Source organism: Adiantum capillus-veneris, chromosome 16 (genome assembly GCF_014529385.1).
Source record: "Adiantum capillus-veneris isolate H3 chromosome 16, ASM1452938v2, whole genome shotgun sequence".
In the NCBI taxonomy this organism is placed as follows: Eukaryota; Viridiplantae; Streptophyta; class Polypodiopsida; order Polypodiales; family Pteridaceae; genus Adiantum; species Adiantum capillus-veneris.
Window position 1 is genome coordinate 35,791,602 of NC_140946.1, and position 21,242 is coordinate 35,812,843.

General features: G+C 41.4%; 1 pseudogene; it reads left to right on the top strand.

The window, feature by feature from the left end:
* Positions 1–737: 737 nt before the first annotated feature.
* Positions 738–1,788, top strand: LOC147438855 (18S ribosomal RNA; annotated as a pseudogene).
* Positions 1,789–21,242: the final 19,454 nt, after the last annotated feature.

Genomic DNA, 21,242 nt, shown 5'->3' on the forward strand with positions numbered 1-21,242 from the left:
TGAACGTATCATGCATTGGAGCTTTGTTGGATACCAAACATAAAAATCTGGCAGACTAGACAATTAGTGTCTTGCAAGGAAGCCTTTCAAACGGACCTTTCATAAAGAGCTAATAGCTAATTACCCATATCGTCCTTACACTAATTACCCATATCTTTTCACATCTTGTAATCTTGCGCGTCATCTCTACAAAGCTTGTAGTTATCCCTGTTTTTTCCATGATAAATCAACTATGCCTTTTGTTCTACCTCGTCTATATGATTTAAATCTTTTTGGCATCTCTCCCATCAATGATCCTGTCTAAATTGAACGGCGTGCTTCCGTGTGGTGGCTTTGCCCAATGTTGGACGATCGGGCGTTGGCGGGTCGTATTTTTTGGTGAACGGGGACTATGTGCGGCGGCGCGTGCTTTGCCGTGGCCTCGGCTGCGATGCTCTCTGGGGGCTGGCGGGCATGCGCCACCGCACAATGGCCCGCCCTACCGGTGCCTGACCCTCCTACATTGGAGCGGGTTTCAGCCATGCCATCGCGTGCGACCTTGACGTGGCCCCTTGCGGTCGATCCCCCCCCCCCCCCCCCCCCCCCCCCCCCCCCCCCCCCCCCCCCCCCCCCCCTGGGTCTAGGGTTTACCCCGGCGCCGTTGTGCCGGCGGAGGTGCCCCCGCATCCAAACCGCCGAGGAGCGATGATGTCCCGAACACGCGGCCGGGATTGGCAGCTCGTGTGACCAAGGATAGCTACCTAGTTGATCCTGCCTGTAGTCATATGCGTGTCTCAAAGATTAAGCCATGCATGTGTAAGTATAAACTCTTTTGTACTGTGAAACTGCGAATGGCTCATTAAATCAGTTATAGTTTCTTTGATGGTACCTTGCTACTCGGATAACCATAGTAATTCTAGAGCTAATACAAGCACCAAATCCCGACTTCTAGAAGGGATGCATTTATTAGATAAAAGGCCGATGCGGACTTGCCCGGTAATGCGGTGAATCATGATAACTCAACAAATCGCACGGCCTTGGCACCGACGATGCTTCATTCAAATTTTTGCCCTATCAACTTTTGATGGTAGGATAGAGGCCTACCACGGTGGTGACGGGTGACAGAGAATTATGGTTTGATTCCAGAGAGGGAGCCTCAGAAACGGCTACCACATCCAAGGAAGGCAGCAAGCGTGCAAATTACCCAATCCTGACATCGGGAGGTAGTGACAATAAATAACAATACTGGGCTTTTTCAAGTCTGGTAATTGGAATGAGTACAATCTAAATCCTTTAATGATCCATTGGAGGGCAAGTTTGGTGCCCGCGGGAATTCTAGCTCCAATAGCATATATTTAAGTTATTTCAATTAAAAAGCTCGTAGTTGGATCTCGGGGCGGGGCAAGTGGTCCGCCTCTTTTGGTGTGCACCGGTCGCTCCGCCCTTTCTGTCAGGGACGTGCTCCTGGCCTTAATTGGATGGGACGCGAATTCAGTGATGTTACTTTGATAAAATTAGAGTTCTCAAAGCAAGCCTATGCTCTGAATACATTAGCATGGAATAATGCGATAGGAATCTGGTCCTATTGTGTTGGTCTTCGAGACCGGAATAATAATTAATAGGGACAGTTGGGGGCATTTGTATTTCATTGTCAGAGGTGAAATTCTTGGATTTATGAAAGACAAACTACTGCGAAAGCATTTACCAAGGATGTTTTCATTAATCAATAATGAAAGTTGGGGGCTCAAAGACGATCAGATACCTGTAAGGTCTCTGACCCCGATCAAAAAGAGCACCCTTGTACCATGAATTGAATATAATGGAATAAGTTACTATTTTTAGCAGTTTTCCAAATTCTGTCAGTGCCATGATGTTTAGAATGTTTTAAAGCTTCGAAATGTGAACTAAAATAATTTTTGTAAAAAAATTCCAAAAATAGTAAATTTTTGGTCACCCGACCCGTCCAATTTTGACCGTCTTGAAAACTGCACCCGTACCCCGAATTTGAAAAAAATGCATTTTCGAACCCCGAGGGCTGCTAAATATGGCAAGTACTCGGGCCAGTACGTCTTAGTTAGAGCTATGTATAGCAATTTACGGCATCAAAATCCGACTCGTATGACCCGTTTTAGCCTAAAATCAATTTTTTCCAAAAATTGAGCGGGGAGGCACCGGAGCCCGCGACTGTGTGGGAACAGGTCCCAGGCCACTCCAGATCAGCTTTAGCAGATAGGGGGCGCCTTTTGTCCTTGTGGGAGTCCTGGGAAAGCTGCTAAGCCAGTAACTAAGTCACAGAGCGAGTTAACCAAGCCTGACACTTGGTGGGTAGGGGAACTGGACTTGCCAATGCAGAGACTGAGTGCTCCTTCAGATGCAATTAGCAAGGCTGGTCGATTTTCAGCCTGTAGGAGCCTATTTAAATGCCTACTCACACACACACACACACACACACACACACACACATGCTCACACACACATAGTGCACACACACACACACACACGTACACACACTGGGAAGGTGCTGCCGGTACACACACCTTTTGAAGGAGAAGCAAGAAGGGAGGTGCTGTCGAATTCTCGCCTCAAGAAGCTCGATTAGATCAGAGAATCAAGAAGATTATCAGCCCTTAATCACGGTAACCACGGTTTAATTAATGCCTTCTGTAAATTCTTTTCATTACCATCTAAATTCCTCGTCTATTATGCTTATTCCTAGTCGTAATTCTCTATAATTACTCTCTAATTTTTCCTTAACCATATTCTATTATATAATCATCATCCCATAGCTGAGTTATCAGCCATTCATCACTCTTAATTAATGATTAGTGCATGATTATTAGAATTTTCTCTCTCTAGGTAGCATAGTAATTAATCGGTAAGCTGGTAATTGTGTAAATTGATGAGAATCATTCTTTCTATCATTCATTAATATTGTAGCTAAATCAAATTCATTTCCCTTATGCATTAAGATGTAATTAAGGAAAAATTAATCCGTCGTTAAGTCTCTAAGAGTTGACTTTCCTCACACCTATGCATAAGGTGAATCTGCATCTATTTGCTAGGAAAGAGATTAATCATACTTAATTCATCTCTCTGGTAATTCCATGAGTGAAATCCTATTATTCTTAATCATGTAAGCCGAGTAATTATCTTTAGAGCTGGTTCCCATAGGATTATGTGTCATCCATAATGATTGCTATATGGAAAAATCTAGACCTCTCATATAGGAGGGATTAATTGATGTTGCTAATCTATCTATTGGGTTGTTGTGACGCTTGCGAACCTTAGCTTTTTCTCCAAGCTAATTATTTAAAGTAGTGAGTAAAATGGCTCCGATTAAGAGGACTCGCTTCGATGGTGCCCACGACCGCGAGGCAGGAACAAGCAATGTCAATGGAAAGGGAAAAGCTCCCATGGAGGAACAAATACCGGCCATCTCACGGGCCATCGACGAAGAAATGGAAGAGGTAGTTCATAATTTCATTCAAGTTGTTTAATTTAACATTGCGCACGTTTAACTAGGAATGAACATATCCCCAAACATGTTGGAGAAATCCGACGGAAACCTGGGCATTGAATTCATTGTACATTAAGTCCTAAAGTAGGAAGGAAATGATTGATGAGTATGCTATTTGCAAGAGGAAAGAATGTCTGCTAGGGAAACTTTAGCTTGACATGTTCATTTTATTTCCAATGTTGAATCGGTCCTAACCCCCCTACTGATCACAGGGGGTAGAGTTCCTCGTTAAGGGCTCTTGAATCCACGACTTGCTTTTTATGCGGTGGATACCCACGACGTGCTTTCTATGCGGTGGGAACCCACGTCTTGCTTTCTATGCGGTGGGAGTGTCCATGACATGCTTTCTATGCGGTGGACATACCTAGTTGTATGGGCAGCTAGGCGACAACGGGAGGAGTGAACTCTCGCTGGAGGGGGGATGTTGTACCTCCAGAACATTGGAATTTTAATAAATAATTTTGAGTAGAATTTTTACTAGAATACTGTCTTGGTGTTGTTTGCAATATTGGTTGAAGGGTTGTCTTAACGAACAATGTGCTTCGGAATTAAAACAAGGAATGTTTATGTTGAACAACCTTTGTGGTAGTAATTAGGTCACACAAGGAAGTGTAAGTGTGGGGGTGGAAAGTGGGGGCTTGGCTCAGGTTGCCAATGCCTACGAGATGGGTGGTCTCGATTGGTCGGGAACTCTCTATCCCCATTGTGCCTACTTCGATATTAGTAATACTCATTGCACCTAGAGTGGTGAATCTCAAGAGTACGTGCCTCTGAAACATGGGGAAAAAGGCACTTGTGGTTTCTCTCCTCTTGGAAGGTGGGTCTTAGGATGGCTAGATAGTTTAAGTACGCTTCCCCTGCGAGGTGGAGCTAGATCTCCTTGCTAGTAGGCTCGAATTCGACTCACCTTGTGATGAGAGATCGTCCGCTAGTCGAACCCTGAACCATTTTGTTTGCTTCCGCAATAGATCTAGTGGCCACCTGGTTCACCATCAAATCCGCTGGTTGATACGACGGGGTGGGGACCTCACACCTGGTATCAGAGCCTAGGTTAGGCTGGGAAATAAAGTCGTACTGTTTGAATATTTAAATAAGGAACTGAAAGTATATAGGTAGTTGATCCGAATTCCTTGCATTGGTGTTGCAGGAAGACCCCGTGCTCGAATATCGGAAGTTCCAAGTGTTTGAGCGTATTTATGAGCAAGCTCGAAGATCCCCAGTTTACCAGTTCAGGTGAGATGTCATGGAGATACTAATGAAGGCTCATACGCCACACTCCACTCTCATTGATAAAGGATGGGAACTTGATTGGACATTTCCAGGAGGGGTTTACTACATCAACGCTCAGAAGCTAGGATGCCTGGCTACCGATTTGAAGAAGATACATTGGGGAGAAGAGTTGAGGGTGGTGGAGATATTCTACTTGGTGCCTACACGATTGGACCTGACTATCTCAGACGACACCAATCAAACCCTCAACGGCTGGATCTTGGAGAAGGTCACCAATGTGATCCCAGCAAACAGAGTCAAAACCTTGGAGTGCCAAAAGAGGAATTCCGGCTTGATATCTTAGTTTATATCCACTCAAGAATGAGTACAGGAACTATTTCACGAACGAAGTAGTGCATCATGTGAATACCATCTCCTAGGCGTATGTCATACACAATCCATGAAGCCATGTAATAAGCTGATCATCAGTTATCCTAAACCTTGAGGGGTTTCTATTGTAATAAATTTTCATCAATAAAGTACTTTTTGTCTCTGAATCTTTGTCTCTTGATAAAGTGGAAATTTGAAATTTTATTAAAGTCTCGTGTCTATTTTGAAATCCAAGTAATGGTATCAAGAATTTCGTATAACCCATGTAGACACTGCCTGTTGCTCTGTACTCGGCAACTCAAGAGAAGAAGCTCCTCCTTAAGCAAGCCCAACCTTCGATATTTAAGGGCGAGGGGGCGAATGTGGAGAGAGAGGCGGAAGTGTGGATGGAAGCCATGGACGACTACTTTGAAGCTTCAGGAACCCAACCCGTAAATCAGACCATGCTTACGATGTTCCGCTTGACTGGTGATGCCAAGATATGGTGAAAGAAACATTGCAAGGACCTGGATATTAAGGGATCTTCCCAATCTTGGGAAGACATCAAAGCTGCAATAATGGGACGTTATTTACCACCTACCTATAGAACCTTGAGGATGAATGAATTCTTTTCACTTCGGCAGCTGAATTCATCTGTCGAAGAATATTATTCAAAGTTTGTCACTCTTCGGAGATATGCTCCTAAGATGACCTTGGAACAACAGGTGGCGAGGTTCTGCCAAGGACTAATCGATCCCTTGAATACTCGGTTGGAAGCTCTCAGGCCGACAACACTTCAGGATGCCTTGTTGAGGGCCAAACCTCTAGCTCTCGAAGTACAAAAGGTTAATCAGAACAGGAGGAATCATTGAGCAAAGAGGGCAAGGATAACTGCTTGGCATATTAGACCAGCCAACCAAGCATATGACCAGCGCCCTATTGTGGCTACCACCACAACCATGGAGTTCTCTGATGTTCGATGCTATGGTTGCGGCGAGCATGGACATTACGGATCCAATTGCCCCAGGAACATTCAGGCAACCAACGCCAATGCCATACCCTTGAATATCCGTGGGCGTGGCCAAGCTAATGGAAGAGGAGGACGAGGAAGGATAAACAGAGGACGAGGGCGTGGAGCTACCGCCAGAGTGAATGCCGCAGTGGTACAACCAACTGTGGGTGATGAAGCAGTGGAGAGGCAACCCTACATGCTGCAATTGACAATCCCAATGGTTGCGAGCAATTCGTAGTCATTCATACACCAGGATCTCTCAGAGGTGAACAAGTTAACTTCCTTATAGATTGTGGTAGTACTCTTTCATTTCTTTCACCCCGATGCATGAGGAAGCTAAAGCTAGATAAGTATCCAACAAGCAAGCTAGTTGTAGAGTTAGCAAATGGCAAGGAAGTAGTATCTCAACATTCTGCAGGAAAAATCGATTTTGATTTAGGGGGACACCCAACTTCTGCCCAATTTAGAACCCTACCCTTAGGATTGTTTGATGGGATACTAGGGATGGACTGGCTAAAGCAAAATAGGGCCCACATACATTGTGCACAAGGGAATTTTACCTTTACAGATAACTTGGGTAATGAAGCCTTAATCCAGGGGGAAAATGGGAGACCTAGGGCTACTCTAGCTAAGGCTAGTAGACTTTTGAAGGGACTAAGGAAGGGTCAACAAATTTATGCAGTAAAACTCAACAAGGTGGACCAATCAAATACCTCACTTTGACCAAACTGGTTGAGAGAGTATGATGATGTATTCCCTGAAGACCTTACGCATCTTCCGTCTCATAGAGAGGTAGATCATGAGATTGAGACTATCCCTGGATGTGAACCTATCTCAAAAAGACCTTATAAGATGTCACTTCCAGAGGCCATCAAACTCAAGGAACAACTTAGGAAACTCATTGAGCAAGGATTCATTCGACCCAATACTTCTCCTTGGGGTGCTCCAGTTATTTTTCAGAAGAAGAAGGATGAAACCTTAAGGCTATGCATAGACTACCGTGGACTGAACCAGGTAACTGTCAAGAACAAGTATCCAATTCAAGGATTGACAAACTCTTGGACAGGCTCCACGGTGCCAAAATGTTTACAAAGATTGATCTAAGGTCAGGATATTACCAAATCAGAATCAAAGAATCCGATATTCCAAAGACAGCTTTCAACACTAGGTATGGGCACTACGAGTTCACAGTAATGTCTTTTGGTCTAACAAATGCTCGTGCAAGCTTCAATCGACTTATGCAGGATATTTTCAGACCTTACCTGGATGATTTTGTCTTGGTTTTCTTTGATGACATTCTAATCTATTCTAAGAACGAGGCAGATCACGAAGGTCATGTTCGCAAAGTACTTGATCTTCTTCGGGAGCACCAACTTTACGCTAAAGAGAGCAAGTGCACTTTTTGCTCACCAAAGGTCAACTATCTTGGATTTGTCATATCGGCTGAAGGGATTTCAGTGGACCCAGACAAAGTCAAGGATATCGTTGATTGGCCTCAACCATCCACTGTCAGCAAAGTAAGAGGATTTCTTGGAATAACGGGATGGTACAAGATTTTTGTCAAGGACTATGCACGTAGCTACACCTTTGACGGAACTCCTGAAGAAAGGAATGAGGATCGAATGGAAGACCGAGCAGGAGTCTAGCTTTGCTAAACTAAAAGAGTTCTTGGTCTCAGCTCCTATTTTAAACCTTCCAGATTTCAGCAAGGAATTTGAAGTAGCGACCGAAGCTAGCAAAATTGCTCTAGGCGGAGTTCTTACTCAAGAAGGAAGACCAGTGGCGTATACTTTGTGAAAGCTGAGAGATCATGAGAATAATTATCCTACTCATGATTTGGAACTTTTAGCAGTTATTCATGCATTGAAGTTATGGAGACATTATCTTCTTGGGTGCAAGTTTCAGCTGGTTACAGACCACAAGAGCTTAAAATGGATTTTTACTTAACCTATTCTCAATATGCGACGACGACGATGGATAGAGCTATTACAAGAATATGACCTTGATATAAAGTATAGACCATGGAAGGAAAATGCATCTGCAGATGGTCTTAGCCGAAAATGCTTTCTCGGAGCTATCTCTATCCCAAATAACCCTATCTGGGATAGAATCAAAGAAGCATCTTTAGTAGATCTAGAATACCAGTGTATAGTATCTCTAGTCCAGCAGGATAAGATGCCTGAAGCTAAAGATTACTCTCTTATGGGAGGATGTCTTTACTACAGACATAGACTCTGTGTACCCAGAGATCCAGCCTTAAAGAAGGCCATTTTGTATGAAGCACACGATAGCCCTACATCCGGACATCCAGGCTATGCTAAGACCCTTCATGCTGTCAGGAGGAGTTATTTTTGGACTGGAATGAAAGGAGACATACTTCGCTATGTGAGGCAATGTATTTCTTGTCAGCGAATAAAGGCCGAAAGGATCAAGTTACCAAGGCAACTTCAACCTCTTGACATACCCCAGATGAAATGGGAATACATTAGTGTGGATTTTGTTACAGGATTACCTTCTACAGGAGGGTATGATTTTGTTTTCGTGGTTGTTGATATGCTCACAAAAGTGGCTCATCTAATATCCGTAAAGACAACCTTTACTGCTTCAGATATTAGTCGGGTATTCATCAAGGAGATTTTTAGGCTACATGGTCTGCCCAAGCGTATTGTCAGTGATAGAGATGCCAAGTTTACATCAAAATTTTGGACTTCTCTTTTTCAATCTATTGGGTCACAATTAGCTTTCAGTACAACGTATCATCCCCAGACAGATGGGCAAACTGAAAGAGTTAATCAAGTCATCTAGGACATTCTTAGAGCCTATTGTTCGCAAGAGCCAAAGAAGTGGTTACAATATCTACCTTTGGTGGAGTATGCTTATAACTCTTCCGAACACACAAGCATTGGAATGTCACCTTTCAAAGCTCTTTATGGACAGGACTGTTTAGCACCACTGAACTTATCAGATCCAACCATTAGGGTAGAAGCATCCAGGAAGATGTTAGAAGATATGGAAGCACAGACTAGAGCTATTCGCTAGGACATTCAGGCCGCTCAAGATAGACAGAAGCACTATGCAGATAAGAACCGTTCGGAAAGAACTTTCAAAGAAGGAGATAAGGTTTTTCTGCGAGTCCGACCAAAGAAAAGCAACTTATCTCTAGGCAGATATAAGAAGCTAAGCCCAAGGTATTGTGGACCATTCGAGATCATTAAGGTTGTGAGTGACCAAGACCACAAGCTAAAGTTACCTGCAAACTTGAAGGTTCATGATGTGTTCCACGTCAGCTTACTCAAACCCTATATTCTTAACCCTGATCAATTCTTGGACTCAGATCATATAGTCATGCCAGCACAAGGAGTTCTCGAGCTCCAACCTGACTATGTACTGGAAACAAGGGAAAGGAAGTTACGCAACAGAACTATCATGGAGCATCTGGTAAAGTGGAAGGATTACCCTGAAGAAGATGCAACTTGGGAGGACGAACCAACGCTTATAAAAGATTACCCAGACGCATTCTTGAGATGAGGACATCTCAAATTTTTCACGTTGGGGAGGTTGTAAGGTCTCTAACCCCGATCAAAAAGAGCACCCTTGTACCATGAATTGAATATAATGGAATAAGTTACTATTTTTAGCAGTTTTCCAAATTCTATCAGTGCCATGATGTTTAGAATGTTTTAAATCTTCTAAATGTGAACTAAAATAATTTTTGTAAAAAAATTCCAAAAATAGTAAGTTTTTGGTCACCCGACCCGTCCAGTTTGACCGTCTCGAAAAACTGCACCCGTACCCCGAATTTGAAAAAAATGCATTTTCGGACCTCGGGGGCTGCTAAATATGGCAGGTACTTGGGCCAGTACGTCTTAGTTAGAGCTCCGTATAGCAATTTACGGCATCAAAATCCGACTCGTATGACCCGTTTTAGCCTAAAATCAATTTTTTCCAAAAATTGAGCGGGGAGGCACCGGAGCCCGGGACTGTGTAAGAACAGGTCCCAGGCCACTCCAGATCAGCAGGAGTGGAGCCTGCGGCTTAATTTGACTCAACACGGGGAAACTTACCAGGTCTGTACATAGTAAGGGTTGACAGATTGAGAGCTCTTTCTTGATTCTATGGGTGGTGGTGCATGGCCGTTCTTTGTTGGTGGAGTGATTTGCCAAGTTAATTCCGTTAACGAATGAGACCTCAGCCTGCTAACTAGCTACATGAAGGATCCTCTTCGTGCCCAACTTCTTAGAGGGACTATGGCCATCTAGGCCATGGAAGTTTGAGGCAATAACAGGTCTGTGATACCCTTAGATGTTTTGGGCCGCACGCGCGCTACACTGATGAATTCAAATCTTTTGAAATTTCATCATGATGGGGATAGATCATTGCAATTATTGATCTTCAAGGAGGAATTCCTAGTAAGCGCGAGTCATCAGATTGCGTTGACTACATCCTTGCCCTTTGTACACACCGCCTATTGCTCCTACCGATTGAATGGTCCGATGATGTTTTCGGATCACGGCGATGTTGGTGGTTTGCCGCCTGCAACATTGTGAGAAGTTCATTAAGCCTTATCATTTAGAGGAAGGAGAAGTTGTAACAAGGTTTCCGTAGGTGAACCTACGGAAGGATCATTGACACACATCCCATCAGAATCACGCGACTGTGACGTACGCGAGGGGTCGCGCCCAGAGGTGCATCTGCCCCCACCTCAGCCCCGTGCCGGAGCCGGGACACAGTGGGCGAGGCACCAGGGTCGGGGCCGTCCGTCGGCCGCGTCCGTCGGCCGCGCGGCGGGGCACCGGGCACGGATGCTTTTCCTTTGCCCCACCGCGCGGGCGACCCCCTTCTTTGTGCTGCGAGGCACTGGGTCTATAAATTCCTTTATAGAAAAAGTCACATATTTGGAATGTGCTAGAATTAGAGTGAGGTAAGAAATAAAGCAGGTAAAAGGATTTAACACAAGTTTCTGTGAAAAAGAAACAAAAGCTAAAGCATTTGGATGTAGAACCTCTAAAGAATGCAGTCAAAGTCAAAGCTCGTAGAAACAAATTTGGCAAGAGATTCAAAGTTGTTCGCAAGAAAAGAAAATTGAGCAACGAAGAGTGAAGGCAAGTTAGATGTTATATCTGCAACAAGCTAGGCCATATCACTCCAGAATGCCCAAAGAGGAGAAAGAAATTTGGAAATGCTGTCCTAAAGGATAGATATGAATACGAGGTGATCTATTGCAATACCTTACAAAGGAAATATTTCCCTATTGATGAATATAATGATTATGATGCTGATGAGGAATCTACTTCCGAAAGTTCTTCTACTTCAGAGACTCCAGAAGAGCCTGTTTTAGTTGGTTTGAGTGCTTTATTATGGCTAGTGGTAATTACTGAAGCCGATTAAAGAGTATTTCCATATTGATGAAATTGGAAGCCCTTAGCTGTTTAAGTGGATGTTGCTAGGCTTGGTGCCACTTAAACACGGACACTGTCAGCTCCTTATATCTTCCAATCAAGTTCACTATCAGGTGCTTTGCATTTTAGTACTCTAATTGAGTTCAACAACCCTCAACTGTGTAAAACTTTAACCTCTATCATTATGGCTATGATCATATCTTCTTTTACGAAGTTGCTATCTGATCATATGGATTTCGATGAAGATAATCTCTTGGGAAAGTGGAGCCTACCAAAGGTATCTTCTGCTCAAATCTATAAACATTATAATGCTTTTGCCCTTTCAGCTAGTACAATGTATCATGAAACTCACAGAAAGCTTATTGTAAGAGATAGTGAGACGGATAATCATATTATCCATCTCTTTGAAGAGCTTTCTGATTTCAGGCAAAACGCCTTGAAGAAAGGTCACCAGTTTATGCATATAGTGTATATGGCCATAGGCATAATCCCCCTATTCCGCAAAGGCTTGAGCGTATCATGCATTGGGGATTTGTTGGATACCAAACATAAAAATCTGGCAGACCAGACAATTAGTTTCTTGCAAGGAAGCCTTTCAAATGGACCTATCTACATAGAATGCTTTCCTAATTTTCCTTGTAGTTTCACAAACAAATACTTTGAGGAGATTGTGTCTTTGTTAATCAATACCCATGGTTTAGATCTTAAGCATAGCTCAGATCACCTACAAGTTTCTTATCGCGTGATCATCCAAACTGTGAACACATGTCTACATTCTGTGTATAATTCTGGGTACCTCAAAGAAGATGCTTCTTTAGTCAAGGGACAAAATATCGTCATGACGGTTGATGAGACCACTCAGGGTACCTTACCTGAAATGGCTACCTGGCAAGAGGTCCAATTCCCTAATGAATGGCAGTTAGAGATTTCCAAAACGCTTTTAAATGAAGTGACTGCACCCACTCCTTTGCAAATACAGAGGCTTGGATCTACAGACCAATACAAGATTCTTGTCCGATCAAAATCTAGGAAGCAGCTAGAAGCTGTGCTGGCTAAGCCCCAATACTATGCCTCTACTTCGAGCTTTGCTGAGTCTTCTTCAGTGGAAAGGTCACATCCATATCTGGCCTGTCTTCATCCAGAAAGCTACAAGGATTGAGAAGGTTTCTTTTGATGTAAATTTTGCAACCGCATCATGACTTCTACTTATGTTGCTAATGGAATTGAGGTCTTGAATCATAAGGATATCAATGATAAAGATTTGTCTCATAGTATGCCATATATTGTGCCTTTTCCGAATACCAGGCTACAAACTTTGGAGTCTTCTTCAAATTGGCACACTAATGCTTTGAAGGAGCTTGCTGCTTTGCGGTATCAGGTACTGACCAAACTTTCTCTTCTTACTCAGTCCTCACCTTCTTTTCCCCGAGGGGTAATATATCACGAACTAAAAGATAAGAAGGAAGGGAAGGAAGTAAAGACTGTGCAGTTGATTCAATATGATAATCAATCCAGTGACAAGACTTTCGCAAGGATGTTTCAGCTATTCTGCATGAACCCACTATTGAATGAATAACCCAGTTTCTTGCAAATACGTCACCATTTGCACCAGAGGATTTAGAAGATGGGTTTAATCCTATTGTTGGGTTTAATCCCAATTTGGACAGAATCATTGACGAGAGAGATGCCAAAGGAATTTAAATCATATAGACGAAGTAGAACAAAAGACATAGTTGATTTATCATGGAAAAAACAAGGATAACTACAAGCTTTGCAGAGATGACACGGAAGATTACAAGATGTGCAGAGATATGGGTATTTAGCATAAGGACGATATGGGTAATTAGCTATTAGCTCTTCATGAAAGGCCGCCCCTTTCCTTAGAGTTCTGCCTCTTTTATAGTAGAGGAGTCTGGATTGCTTCGAGCATAAGCGAGTGCGGGATAAGTGCAGGTAGCTTTTACAGGTGTCACTTCACAGGGTGTATAGCACATATTAGTGCGAGTTACTTTAGTGAGTGTAGAGTGAAACTTTATTTACAGGTGTCGATTAGTGGGGGGATTTATACAAAAGTACAACATCTTTTTTCATCACTGTTGAGATTGTATCTTTCTTAGTAATGGAGTGTGACATCATGGCTTAGGCCGTTTTGATGCGAGATAGCAAATCAACAATGTTATTTTTGCAACCAGGCACGTATTCATAAGTCACATCGAAATGACTTAGTTTGTATGCCCATTTGTAGATACGAGCATTGCCCACTTTTCCTGCATTCTTTTCTTGGAGGAATTTAATAAAATGTTTCAAATCACTTCTTAGGGTAAATGGTATTCCCAATAAAAATAATCGGAATCACAACACAACATTCACACCAGCTAGTAGTTCTCTTTGGATTGAGTGATACTGTTGCTCAGCATCCTTGAATCTTCCAGAGGCCCATCTACAAATGATAGGGGTAGCATTAACGTGTTCACACAATATTCCTCCCCATGCTTCTTCAGATGCATCTGAATATACCATAAGAGGATTATTTGTAGGAATCTGTAAGGGAGGTAACCTCTGGCAAGTTTCCTTTATCGTGTGCACTGCCACAGAAAAATTCTCAGACCAAAAGAATTCCTTGCTTCATTCCAAATGCTTGAAGGGTAGCAGATCCTTTGCTAGGTGAGGGTATTGTGGCGCTATCCATTGTAGACATCCTACAAAGGATTGAACTTGTTTGCAATCTTGCAGTTGATCTGGAAAATCCAATAATTTTCTCAAAACATGATCTTGCATTTTGATACAACCAGAGAAGATCTCCACCCCCAAAAAAGTAGTTTGTGGTTGACAAAGCTCCATTTTCTTAAGACTAAGACCAATCTGGTAGTTTGGAGCTTTTGCACAAACCACTTCAGATGCTTGATATGGATTTCAATGTCCTTAGAGTAGACAAGGATATCATCAATATATAGCAGTAAGAATTCTCTTCAATCTGAAAACAAAATCTTAATTATTTCTTGGCAGAGTGAGGGAGCTAGTTTTAGTCCCATGGGTAATACTTTCCATTCAAACATTCCTTGAGGGACTACAAAACTGGTTTTGTAGCGATCTGCAGGTTTTATTTTAAACTGCTAAAACCCGCTTTTTAGATCAAATTTTGAGAATACCTGGCTATCCTTGATTCTGTGGAGTAGATCATCCTTTAATGGCAAAGGAAATCTCCTAGCTTCTAGCCAGCCATTGATTGGTTTGTAATTAATGATGAGCCGCTTCTTCCCTCGTTTCTGTTCGGAATGATTATTCACATCAAAAGCTTGACATGCAAAGGCATTATTAGAGGGAACAATTAAACCATTTTTCAGTAGTAGCTGATCAATTTCTTCCTTGTAGAGCTTTGTGTCTTCTAAAGACATTCCAGGATGGGTAGCCTTAAATCCTGCTGGTTGTGGGTTTCCAGGGAGTGTAACCCAATTTTCTTCTTTGTCCTAGAAGGCTAAAGGGTTTTCACTGGTTTTTTCGGCCAACTGAGTAGCAATTGATTGTAGCTCATTATGATGTTTCAGCTTTTCTGCCTCAAACCATGCCAAAAAACGCTCATTTTTGTGTGGATTGGGAAGTGTAGAATTACCCTTCTAGCAAAAGAGCTCCACGAGCTTTAGTTAGAACTGTATAAAACTGATCTTCCAAGTGGAATCGGATAGAGAGATCAGGGTTCATGGTGTAGGGGCGTGAGTTGAGAGATAATGTCAGCACCAATTGTCAGGTCAATATTAGGATGACGATGAAGATAAAGAGTGACCTAAAACTTAGCATATCCCAAAGCCATTTTGCACAATACAAGTTTAGAAATTCGCCCACGAGTATTGTTGGCATAAGAAACAGTGATACGATGAGGAAGCTCGGTGACCAAATTCCGCGGAACCAGAGCTTGGTTGATGTATGAAACAACAGACCCTGTATCCCATAAGGCATCGTATCGAAAAGATGGCTCAGATGGAAATTTGATCTAAGTTTCTGAATTGAAGGCACAGTTATACTTGGGATCAAAATTGATGATACTACAACTATTTATGGGCCGAGTAGGAATCCAATCATTGGGTGCTTCATTAACAATATCTGTCATTGCAACTACCTCAGACGGATGATTAGCAATCCCATGAACATGATCAATCTTTGTTTCAAGGGTAGCCAATTGGTTTTCAACAGATTGAATCTGTTGGTGCAGTTGATCACATTTAACATGTACTTCTTGTATAGCTTTGACAATAGCCTGATCATTTTTACTACAAATTTGAATATACTCACAAGCTTCCTTTAGAGGTTGATCTCTAGTGGTAGAAGCTTCTGGCATATCTTCATCTAGGTACACTGATGATGGATTATTTTGATATCTTTCTTGCTGTCTACTTGCCTATTTGGCAAAGGAACGAGTAGAAGCAGATTCCCTTTTCTGATTCATCATCCCGTGCCATTCTTCCTTTAGAGATATAACAGGGGCTTCTTCAACCATTTCTCTAAAAAGAGGTAGAGGCTGATATCTTTGTTGTTCTTTTCGAGACAGATCAAGCTGAAGAGGAGGATATTTATTCCTCCATTCTTCTAATTATTCAGATGAACTGGGATCCACTATGAACTAGAGGATTGTAGCTTCTTTTGCTTAGGAAAGAAAAAGGTTTCCTTACCATATTTTGTAGTAGAGGTTCACTGTCGTCAGAGAAAACAGGCTCTTCTGGAGTCTCTGAAGTAGAAGAACTTTCGGAAGTAGATTCCTCATCAGCATCATAATCAATATATTTAGCAATAGGGAAATCTTTCCTTTGTAAGGTATTGCAATAGATCACCTCGTATTCATATCTACCCTTTAGGACAACATTTTCCAAATTTCTTTCTCCTCTTTGGGCATTCTGGAGCGATATGGCCTAGCTTGTTGCAGAGATAACATCTATCTTGCCTTCGCTTTTCCTTGCTCAATTTTCTTTTCTTGCAAACAACTTTGAATCTCTTGCCAAATTTTTTTCTGCGAGCTTTGACTTTGCAACTGCATTCTTTAGAGGTTTTGCATCCAAATGCTTTAGCTTTTGTTTCTTTTTCACAAAAACTAGTGTTAAATCCATTTACCTGCTTTATTTCTTTCCTGACTCTAATTCTAGCACATTCCAGATCTGTGACTTCGTCTATAAAGTAATTTATTTGTGCTAGAGAAAGATTTTCATCTACATGCAAACCTGCTGCTTTAATCCTTTCTTTAATTAAATTAGAGAAAGGCTCACGAAAAGAATTCAGGTAATATTGTTTATACTCTGACTTGAAATAACCACCAAGAAAATGATACATGAGCTGAGTCATGTGCTGCTGGTATTTCTTAACCTGGGTGAGATCACAGAGTTTGCTTCTGAAAAACCGCCTCTTTATTGCACTCTTGTATCTTGTTAGTTGATCCCAAAAACTGCAAACAAGAGCTACAAAAAATAGAGAAATCACATTATCAAAATTTTCTCGTCCTTCAGGCCCACCTTGCATGATGTAGGCTTTACTGTCTGGATTGAGGTCATCCCACCATGCTCTCAACATTCCCTGGAAACCTGCTATAATAATAGACACAGATTGTCACTGTGTCAGATTCTTATAATTGATTCCATAGTGGGATGAGTTATAGATAAACTCGAAACCCTTCCAGATCTATTCCTGGGAAAGACCATCGATGTTGAGTATTGTCATATCCCTGATCTTTGTTACTCCTTTTAAATTTGAGGATGTTGATGAAGGTGATTCTATCTTGACTCCTTCGATTTCCATTTTGACAGGATTTATTATCCTATCTTCTTCATCAGAATAAAGCATATGCTCCAAGCTAAATACTCACTCATCATCAGAGGAAGCCTCTAGAATAGAAAATATTTGGGGTAATAGAACATCTAGCTCATCCAATTCTTCTTCCTCATATAATACACATGCATCATCATGAAAAATTGTCGAGTCACTATCCTCTGGTAGAATAGTTCTGACAACTTCACCTTGTTGTTGTTGCTGCTCCCAAGTTTGGACTTCAGTATTAATTCCCCATCTAATATTGGGATTAAACCCAACATTAGGATTATACCCATCTTCTAAATCCTCTGGTGCAAATGGTGACATATCTGCAGGAAACTGGGTTAATTGATTTAATAGTGGGTTCATGCAGAAAAACTGAAAACATCCTTGGGAAAGTCTTGTCACTGATTGATTATCAAACTAAATCAACTGCACAGGCTGCACAGTCTTTACTTCCTTTCCTTCCTCCTTATCTTTTGGTTCATGATATATGATCCCCCGGGGAAAAGAAGGTGAGGACTGAGTAAGAAGAGAATTTGGTCAGTACCTGATACTACACAGCAGCAAGCTCCTTTAGAGCATTAGTGTGCCAATTTGAAGAAGACTCCAAAGGCTGTAGCCTGGTATTTGGAGAAGGCACAATATATGGCATACTATGAGACAAATCTTTATCATTGATATCCTTATGATTCAAGAACTCAATTCCATTAGCAACATAAGCAGAAGCCATGATGCAGTTGCATAATTTACATCAAAAGAAACCTTCTGAATCCTTATAGCTTTCTGGATGAAGACAGGCCAGAGATGGATGTGACCTTGCCGCCGTTGAAGAAGACTCAGTAGAGCTCAAAGTAGAGGCATAGTATTGGGATTTAGCTAGCACAGCTTCTAAATGCTTCCTAGATTTTGATCGGCCAAGAATCTTGTACTGGTCTGTATATCCAAGCCTCTGCATTTGCAAAGGAGTGGGTGCAGTCACTTCATTTAGAAGATTTTTGGAAATGTCTAACTGCCATTCATTAGGGAATTGGAACTTTTGCTAGGTAACCATTTCAGGTAAGGTACCCTGAGTGGTCTTGTCAACCTTCATGACGATATTTTTTCCCTTGACTAAAGAAGCATCTTCTTTGAGGTACCCAAAATTATACACAGAAGGTAGACATGTGTTCACAGTTCGGATGACCATGCAATATGCACCTTGTAGGTGATCTGAGCTATGCTTAAGATCTAAACCATGGGTCTTGATTAACAAAGACACAATCTCGTCAAAGTATTTGTCTGTGAGACTACAAAGAAAATTAGGAAAGCACTTCAAGCCCTAGTTTCTACTCCTCTTTACCTTCAAAGATAAGCACCCAAGCCTATATACGCGTGGCTCAAATTTTATTAATTGCAACGAATAGAAGAGAGGGTTTAACAGATCCAAGACAGCACCGGTTCCTATCAAGCTTCTAATAGCTCAATAATGGTTAAAGCCCCGTAGGAATCCATTATTAAGACCATAGCTCTCAACGGTATTCCCGTTAACTACATAAAGCAGGCGTGCTTCAAGGATGAAAAATCCCTATTCTACTTACTCTTTTGCAATTAATAACACCAACCATTTGTAGCAAGCTTGAGGACCTCTTTTCTTGAGCAAGAAAAGAGAAACCAATAACTATGATACCAATGTAACAGTTAATGCACTAGTAACTTGTGTGTAGAGGAAAATGATAACATAGTGAGAATTCCATTAAGAATAAGTTCCTAATGACAATAGAAAGAGTACTTCATTGGAGTAAACAACATTGCAATTTACACCTAGCTAGTTTGGCATAGACAATACTTGAAAAGAGAGAGAAATAGAACAATTGACAACAGTTGAGGACCGGATTTACATGGAGCCGGTCCCTATATGTATCTAACGAGAAAGAAGTATTTTTCTCACATAACCACTCTAATAGCATAGCTTAGCTTAGTAATTAGCATGGTAGAGGAGATGAGGATGCCATTGAAGCTTGGCTCTTGGTCTGATTTGCATTCCATAGCCAAGAGTTCTCATATGCCTTGCCACAACATATTTTGTTGCTTAATAGTGCGATCTTCACATACAAAACATTTTGTATCCCTCAAATAGATCAACTATTATCCGGGATAATCTTTTTTTTGGTCTCATCCAACATGGTGAAAACCATTAGCCATTCTCCTGAGCGAGGAGCTCCTTGCTTACACACTCTATGTGCTCCATACCATAACTCTGGACATGCCAAAGTGGGTTTTGAAGAAATCTTCCATAAAAATGGCAAGAGAAGGAGGTGCCTCTAACTTATCTTCGGGAATTCCACAAATAACAGTGTTCTTGGAATGTTGTTCCCATTCCTTCAGCTCCTCCACATCCACATTCTCAACATGATTTGTTTGAACCATAGCTTGTATGAGTGAGGAATTAGGATCCACAATGTTACCACATACATCATCCCGAGACTTGTTTGTGCATACATTTTTCATGTCGCATACAGCTCGGCTCATGGTCAAATTTCTCCTCTTTCATTACAGGGTCATGCTCTACTTTTCTCATGTGCTCCTTCAAAGCATTCAAGTCCACAAGAGAGCATTTACATTCCTTGACTTCCTTTTCAAGTTTTGCATCAAACATGTTGTTTGAATCTCAAGTGTCCTCTTGAGATTCTCATTTTCAACCACAAGTATCCTTAATGTGCCATTCTCCATCGCAAGTGCTCGTAAGTCTTTGCCTTGTTTGTTTATGGTCTCTTGCAATGATACCAAGTATGCTTAATGTGCCATTCTCCATTGCAAGAGCTTGTAAGTCTTTGCCTTGTTGATTTATGGTCTCTTGTAATGATACCAAGTATGCCATGATCATGGTTTTTGATGTCGTTGGTTGGGTGGTTATGTTGCTTTCTCCACACTTAGGAGATTTTGGATCATTTTTCACAATGGTTGTGGACCTTGTTGAAGAAGAAGAACCCTTTGTGAGTGCTAGAGACATTGTATGTAAAATAACAGATGAGAGTCAACTTTTTTGAAGCTATTTATTTCAAAAATTTTGCTACAAAAATGCGTTCCATTTCTCTGAATTTTTTTTATTTACATCAATGTGTAAGGGCGTCGTACTCTTCGATTGAGGCTATAAATCACCCAAATTGGAGTTTTGATGAAGAAGTTCTGATCAAAAGAGTGAAATGTTGTCTACTAGGTCAAAAAACAGTTGTGTGTGTGTGTGTGTGTGTGTGTGTGAGAGAGAGAGAGAGAGAGAGAGAGAGAGAGAGAGAGAGAGAGTGGGAGAGAAATAGAGAATAGAGAATAGAGGGACAGAGATAGAAAGAGAGAGAATAGAAAAAAAATTAAAAAATAATATATATATATATATATATATATATATATATATATATATATATATATATATATATATATATAGAGAGAGAGAGAGAGAGAGAGAGAGAGAGAATAGAGAGAAAGAGGGAGAAAAATAATAGAGAAAGAAAACAAGTGAGATAGGGAGCAATAGAGAGAATAGAGAAAGAGAGGGAGAGATAGAGAGAACGAGAGGGAGAGAAAGAGAGAAATAGAGAAAGAAACGGAGGGAGAGAATAGAGAAAGAGAGAGGGAGAGAGACAGAGAAAGAATAGAGAGAGATAGAGAGGGAGATAAATAGAGACAGATGGATTGAGAGAGAGAGAGAGAGAGAGAGAGAGAGAGAGAGAGAGAGAGAAAGAATAGGGAGATAAAATGAGTAAGATAGGGAGAGATCGAGAGAATAGATAAAGAGAGGGAGAGATATCGAGAAAGAGAGAAAGAGAGAGGGAGAGAGAACGAATAGAGAGAGATAGAGTAAGATAAGAAGAGAGGGAATAGAGAAAGAGAGGGAGATAACTATAGAATAAAGAAAGAGAGGGAGAGAGGTAGAGAGATTAGAGAAAGAGAGGGAGAGAGAGATAGAAAGAGAGTGGGAGAGATAATAGAG